This window comes from Penaeus japonicus, unplaced genomic scaffold, assembly GCF_977035675.1.
Source record: "Penaeus japonicus unplaced genomic scaffold, GWHDUDI00000001_assembly GWHDUDI00000018, whole genome shotgun sequence".
Lineage (NCBI taxonomy): Eukaryota > Metazoa > Arthropoda > Malacostraca > Decapoda > Penaeidae > Penaeus > Penaeus japonicus.
The window spans coordinates 14,098,699-14,106,198 of NW_028234420.1; the positions used below are offsets into that span (position 1 = coordinate 14,098,699).

General features: G+C 43.8%; 1 protein-coding gene across 4 annotated transcripts in view; it reads right to left on the bottom strand.

Annotated features, from left to right (window-relative positions):
- Positions 1-7,500, bottom strand: part of LOC122257423 (uncharacterized) — a 43,650-nt gene that overhangs the window by 8,024 nt on the left and 28,126 nt on the right. The window contains exon 1 of one of the 4 annotated variants that reach the window (XM_086546633.1): positions 1,197-1,230. The exons of the other annotated variants lie outside the window; for them this stretch is intronic. The gene's annotated coding sequence lies outside the window, so the exon portion shown is untranslated. Of the gene's footprint in view, positions 1-1,196; positions 1,231-7,500 lie in introns of those variants that run through there. 4 annotated transcript variants of the gene reach the window in all.

The window sequence follows — 7,500 nt, forward strand, 5'->3', positions numbered from 1 at the left end:
AACGCATTGTTCGTTAAATATGAGAACATTAATGGCCAAGAAGGTTTAATTATGTGGAGCAGGAAGCTGAAACAGGTAATAAACAAGGTCGTTCGGAGCACCAAGCGCGCGTTATTATAATCGCCAGCGGATTTCGCTTCGTCAGCAATGCATATGTGACGGGCCAACGCGTGGTGCACCGAGCCAGCAGCATCTCCATCACCCAGACTCACTCACGTCCTGGCCGGCTGCTGTTGGCGAGGACGCGGCCGTGATGTGACTTGCGTGGTCTGTAAACCCCCCCATTAATGTCTGGCTCGCACTCCCCTCCATTCTTCCGGTCACTAACCTCCTTCAGAATGCTACTTGCCTTGTCTCCGTCCTCCTGTCACTCGAGGAATCAGTAGTATTCCTCGTCAGCTGCTTGAGGCTGACGTGACTTTGTTTATACCACACTTTCCCGGCTGTCAAAAACATGCCAATCACCCCTCCAGGATGCCCCACCCCCACGCCCGCCCGAACATCTCTCGCGTCATGCCCTTAAGACTCGCTTTCGGCCACGCCCCTCTATAATGACTTCATCCATCAGGGCGGGGATATTGTTATGAAACTCCGCCTATTCTCTGAAGCGGAGACTTACTGTTTCCATTACACCAGTGGCGATGGAGGAAGGAGGAAGGAGGGGGGAGAGGGGAGGGAAAGTGCGAGTGGAAAGCATTTGACAGCTGTGGCTCTGAGTGATGGGGCAAGGGGTAGATGGAGGGAGGTGGGCAGTGAGAGGGAAAGTGAGGGGGGAAGGAGGGATAATGAAGTAAGAAGGGGGGAGGGGGGGCGAGTGTGTAGGCGAAGAAAGTATTGAGGCGTGAGTATTTGCGAGGACACCGCCCTGAGGAAGGACACAGGGAAATAATTTTCCTGGCAAGAAAGGGGCACGTGTTTCGGACGGCGATTTAACAGGGTTGGTGTTGGAGATATTCTGATGTATATATGGAAATGGACTTATGGATCATAGTAATAGTCTGTGCACAAGAATCAATGTCTTATTCAATATCAGGAGCCCGTGTGCAAACAACATTTAGAAAGAAAGCATAAGTTTCATCTTACTCTACAGAATTAGAGATAATGTACATGGCCATAACCTTAATGATTGTTAGAAGAATGCAGTACATATAGTAAAGAGAAAGTGGAGGCATAGAGCTTATAAACTATCTTACTACCTTACTCTGCCAGTAGACCGGAACTCGTAACACTCACCTGAAAAGCAAAGGAAAAATAATTTAGCAAACGATTTACAAAGTGATTTTGACATGCATTGGAATCCATCAATACCACTAACATAGGACAAGAAAGTAATTACCTCGCACATCGCTTTTAGAATTACAGTCATCGTTTTTTTTTTATATACCAATATGTGGAACACGACTTAAAAACGAGCTACTTATTTCTTCACAAAGAGCCACTTCGATGGTTTTCCCCTGTCCTCACCCTCTTTCTCCCCCCCAACCCACCCCTACCCCTCCTCACGCACCCACCACACACGCAACTTCTTTTAAAACAAAATAATAGGCAAAAAAAAAGAAGAAAAAAAAAAGATTTGGGCAGGTGGCCAAAGGTGGCTCGTGAATGTTTCAGTGTTAGGCGTTTTGTGAGGGACAGCTGGCTCGGTCTGCCTCAGGCACTTTGTTTGCGTCGAGGCAGTTGGGGACGCATCGGAAATGTCAGCGAAAATAGTAAATACAAAATAGATATACTTAGATGCTTTAGATCATCACCCTCGTATGTCATGGAGAATGCTAACTGGATTTTCCTTTATGAATCAGTGAAAGTTTATAAAATCAGGAAGACCGGTACTAGCTTTGGGTCAAAGTTAACCAATAGCTATAGATAAGTGAAAAATAAATAGATGGATGTGGTGACAAAAACCATAACATAAATGCCGCAATGATAATGGCACTGATGATAATGATGATTATAATATAAATGAAGATACTAATGATGTAATGATGATGATTCATAAAATCATGAGTCAATAGCATTCCTCCTGAAAATAGCATTGCTCCTGACAACCATAATATTGAGATATCGATCAATCAAAGTTCATACAATTCCTGCATATGACTCCAGTCTGACTGAGGGATAACGAACTCATGCCCTTTCACACTCATGCCCTTTCACACGTAAGTCCTCCCTTCGTGTGGGTATTAGTTGCTTTGCCCGCTGAACAATTACCATAAATAACTCTTTCGTAAACTTATCGTGTTTGGACTATCATTACTTCACGTCCACACTCAGTGCTGTATCGTGTTTCCTCGCATGAACGAGCGGGAGAGAGCAAGCTACACAAATCTGCTTAAAAATAAACCGCCAGAATGGAGACGGCGTGTGTTATTTGACCGTCCGGACCGAAGTTCATTTTCATCTGTCATTAATTTTCCATTTTGTCTTTTGTTTTACCCTACGGTTTCAAAAAGAGAGAGAAAACGGGAGAATAACTCGAAAGAAAGACACGACGATAAGCGACCCTGCTGTGAACCTCGAAGTATTTTTGGTCGTCTTCGGCTCCCGAGGTCTGACCTTGTTCAGAAATTTGTGAAGACATTATCATTCGGGATCGAGAACTCTTTTTAAATTCCCTAGGTGGTTTCCATTTCTTGAGGATATGATTTTTTTTTTTCCATCTTGCCCTTAAGAAAAATCAAACACACCTAAATGCTGCGCTTTTTTCAGTTTGGAAATATTTACGTTTTTTTATATTCGATGCAAAACCTCTGCACCCACCTGACTATTTGTTTAACCCCGCGTTCGCTTTCGTCCTCCGTCAATGCAGAACAGCCTCGAGTAAACATACTTCCATCATCTCCGTCTAAATATTTCCGGTATGTCTCCATCCCTTCCTCCGATTCTCTCTCTTCCCTTCCACTTCCTCCTCTCCCGAAATGCACATTTCGTACGCGTTATTCCCGGGTTTATTTTTACTCTTTACATACCCCGCTTCACACCCTTCGTTTCCGCTTTGCTCTCTCCTCCCCTTGTCTGTTTTGTTCCTTTATTTATGGTCTTCGTTTTTTCCACTTGAGACCCCCCCTCTTGACGCCCCCTCCTCTCGTTTTTATGGCAATTCGTTCTCTGAAGTGCAAGTGCTTTTCTTGTATGTTTCGAGGCCATTACTCTCCATTACTCTTACTTATTGAAGATTCATAGACTCCATGCGCAACGTGGCTTCAAGTCCTTCCCGGGAGCCATATTATAGATCCCTTTTCCCTTCACATCCTCATCGTCTTTTCACCATTTTTTTTTAAACATACGCGCTTGTTAACATCATCCAAAAAAAGACACATTACAAATCTTCATCTCGGTATCGCATTTCAAAAAGAACAATTCCTATTTTTCTTTTTCATTTTTTTTTTTTTTTCCCATAAATCTCTCCGCCTTTAGCATCGCATCTTGATTCATCCCATGACTCATCGTCAACATGTTCAACACACACGCAGTTTCCCCCCTTAAAGAGTCCCTGTATTTACGCCTTGTTGCGGTTTTCCCCCGTTGTCACAGCACGCCCACTGGCTGGACGCGTTCCCGAAGTCGAAACCTCCTCTTTTTCCCCATTTATTGACAATTCAGCCTTTCTCTTTCTCTTTGCTGCGTTCTTTCTCTCTTTGTTTTTGTCTTTGTCTTTCTCTCTTTGTCTTTCTCTCTTTGTCTTTGTCTTTTGTCTCTCTCTCTCTCTCTCTCTCTCTCTCTCTCTCTCTCTCTCTCTCTCTCTCTCTCTCTCTCTCTCTCTCTCTCTCTCTCTCTTTCTCTCTTTTTCTCTCTTTTTCTCTTTCTCTTTCTCTTTCTCTCTCTTTCTCTTTCTCACTATTTCTATTTCTTTTTCTCTGTCTCATTCTCTTTCTGTCTCTTTCTCTGTATTATTTTCTCTCTTTCTCTGTATCATTCTCTTTCTCTATCTCATTCTCTTACTCTGTCTTTCTGTCTGTCTGTCTCTCTCTCCCTCTCTCTCTCTCTCTCTTTCTTTCTCTCTGTGTGTGTATTCTTATCAGTTAAGCTGCTTTGTGTTTTTTTTCTTGGATTTTGTTGACTATTACATTATATTTCTGATAATTTTCTCTTTCCTTTCTTTGTTACTTTTTCTGCGTTCTCTCCCTTCCGCTTGTTTCTTTACTTCCTATTTCCCAATCTCTCTTCTCTTTCTCTTTTTTCCCCTCCCACCTTTCGTACTCATTCTTTCTTATATTTTTCTTCCCTTTTCTTCTCTGTTTTCCCTTTATTCCCTCATTCCCTTTCTCTCTCTCTTTCGTACTTTATTTCTTTTTCTTCCTCTTTTCCCTTTTTCCCTCCTCTCTATCTCCACCTTATCGTCTCTTATCGTCTCGCTCTCTTTTTTCCTAATTTCCCCTTTTTTTCCCTAATTTCCCCCTTTTTTCCCTATCCCTTCCCCCTGTCTCCGTCCGTCCCGATCTCCCCTGGGTTGACGGCTGCGGAGAGGTGTTGTTGTTGTACCGACTGACTCGAGATATAAATACCCTTTTCGTGCCGTCCGGTATGGCACCCGTGGCACCACTTCCTCAATCCTCGGTGCCGTTTACCCCCCTCTGCCCCCTCACAACCTCAGATCTCCCCCCCCCCCTCCCCCCGCACACTTCTTTTCTTTCTTACTGACTTTCTCTTTAGCTCTTTCTCTTTTTATTTGTATTTTTATTTTTTTCTCTCTCTCTTTCTCTACTCTTCTCTTCTCTTCTCTCTCTCTCTCTCTCTCTCTCTCTCTCTCTCTCTCTCTCTCTCTCTCTCTCTCTCTCTCTCTCTCTCTCTCCATGTCTGTCTGTCTTCACCACCTCGCCCCCCCTTCCTCCCCCACTCCCTTGAAACGCGACCACGTGTGCGCCAGGATCCGACACATGGTCACTCTTCTAGCTTCCTTCGTCAACGGAAATAATCACAAGGACTACACTAAAATTCTCATAAATTTCTATGGCGCCCATCCGCCGCCCTCTCCCTGCCCCCCCCCCTTCCCCCCTTTCCTCGCCCTTGTTGAAACCCCCTGCCGGTGCTGTGCCTTCACACCCAGCAAAGACACGCTCGAGTCTATTCTAGAACATTCCTTTTTGTAGGCCACTGACAGGCGTCCCTTACGCGCTGACTGCCAAACATAACCAGTTCAGAAGATGTTTCGCCTACGAAGGTCAAATATTATGATGGTGACTGTCAGGGTTGAAGGTTCCAACAAACAATGTTTTCAAAAAAAGGAGATCTCGAGGGAAAAAAAACGTATACTCCACTGCGTCATCCTGCATTTTTATAACTGTTTGATATCGGGAGCGTAATGGAAACCGATTTATGATAACTTCTTCACTAACCTGACACACCCTTTATCTCCCTAAAGCGTCTTTACTATGTCACAATATACAGACCAGTGACGTAAATAACTCCTGTGTCATAAAGGTAGAGTTACGTTTGACAGAGACGTCGAGGGAACATTAATGGTCCTTCGTGTAACGTAGCCCCTTCGCGTTCTTACACTTCGCATGCTGATACTCGGATCTTGTACCCTTGACTCAGGGAGTGTGCATGCGAAGGGTGTGTTACAAAAAAAAGTTATAAAAATGAACGGGAGGAGATAGCAGCTATCAAGGAAGCAGTTTGAAAAAGGGGTAACAATAATAGTGATGGTAGTAACAACGCCAGTACCAACAACGATATCCAAAACAAAACAACAGTTGTAAAATCAGTAAGATTGATGTGAAGAAAGATGGTGTGGGTCCCGTTAGTACTAGAATTGTTGTACCAATATTGAGAATAGAAATTAGGACAATATCAGTGATAGTGATGACAGTAGCCAGCATTATCATTGCTATTAGTAGTATTAATAGACATATTAGTTGTAATATTAGTAGTTTTAGTAGACTAGAAGTAGACGTAGTAATAGTAACTGTAATAGAACAAATAGTAGTAACGATTGCAATAGCTTTTAATTGATAGTACAAAAAGTAAAAACATTAATAACAGCAGTAGTTAAAACGTGGAAAAGACAGTACGAAAGGGGACAATCAGAAGCGAAAGGCCGAAAGGAAAAAAAAAAGCACAGGGTACGACAGAACTGGGTATGCCTGGGCAGTGCACCTGTTGCGCTTGCGGGAACATCTGCGCCAACGTTGGATTTCTGTTTGTGTGTGTCACGACTCGTAATGTTTACGGGATCAAGGCGTGTTAATTGCGAAAACAGTTCTCGTTCGGGATGGGAATACACACTCCAAATCATCTCGGGGAGGGGATAGGGAGGGGAGGGAGAGGAGGGAGAGGAAGAGAAAGAGAAGGGGGGGATAGGGAGAGAGAGAGGGGGAGAGATAGAGAAAAAGAGAGAGAGAGAGAGAGAGAGAGAGAGAGAGAGAGAGAGAGAGAGAGAGAGAGAGAGAGAGAGAGAGAGAGAGAGAGAAAGAAAGAGAAGGGGGGATAGGGAGAGAGAGAGAGAGAGTGAAGGGGGTAGAGAGAGAGAGAGAGAGAGAGAGGACAAAAGGAATCGAATTTGGAAATGGAATCAACAGAAAATGAATATATGATAGAAGACAGAATAAGAAATAGATAATGAGAGGAAAACATAATAAAGGAGAGATGACAGCAAACGAAAGGATAAACACAAAGCCACACGATAAAAGAAAGCAAACAGAAATCTCGATATCATAATAGATACGAGAGAACACACAATAAAGAAACACCAAGGGAAAAGGGGGGGAAAACCACTTTTGCTCTCGCCGCCATTTCATCCTTCATCCTCCAACGAAATCCCAAACACCGACCTCGTCATGGCAACAAGAACCTTTATATTTGATACGCCACAAACTCTCGAACCATAACATTACAGATAAGGAGCATCAGCATCTTAACACCAACAAAAGATGCGCGTTGAACCCTTGGCGTGTAGGTTCAAACGAGATGACTTGCATCTTCCAGGGCACGAGAACCACCACCTCTGACGGGGTAGTATTGCGCCAGAACACGACCGGGTGTAGAAATAGTTATGAAAAGATAATCATTTTCATGGATTTTGTGTGTGTGAGTGTGTGTGTGTATGTGTGTGTGTAAGTGTGTGTGTGTGTGTGTGTGTGTGTGTGTGTGTGTGTGTGTGTGTGTGTGTGTGTGTGTGTGTGTGTGTGTGCATGAGTGCGTGCGCGTGGGACATACAGGCATGCAGCGTTGAACTATGTATAGCTATATATCTCACACAATCCTACCACAATAAAGCGAATTATACAGCATCCCTTGACATCATGACACATGCCACTTTTCCAGCAAACACGTAACCACAATCATAGTGTTGAATCACGGGAATGACTCGAAAAGTGTGGAGTCGTGCCCTTACGTGATCGCCTCCGAAGTGTTGGTCGTGAGTGATGCTTCTATGAGGTGGCAGATATAGCTGTATATAAATTTCTTTGTGATTTATTCTCGACAGCTTAAGCTCCAGCGTGAAATCTCTGCCACATCTGAAGGGGGTGAGGAGAGGGGGAGGGGGGGTTAGGGGAGAGA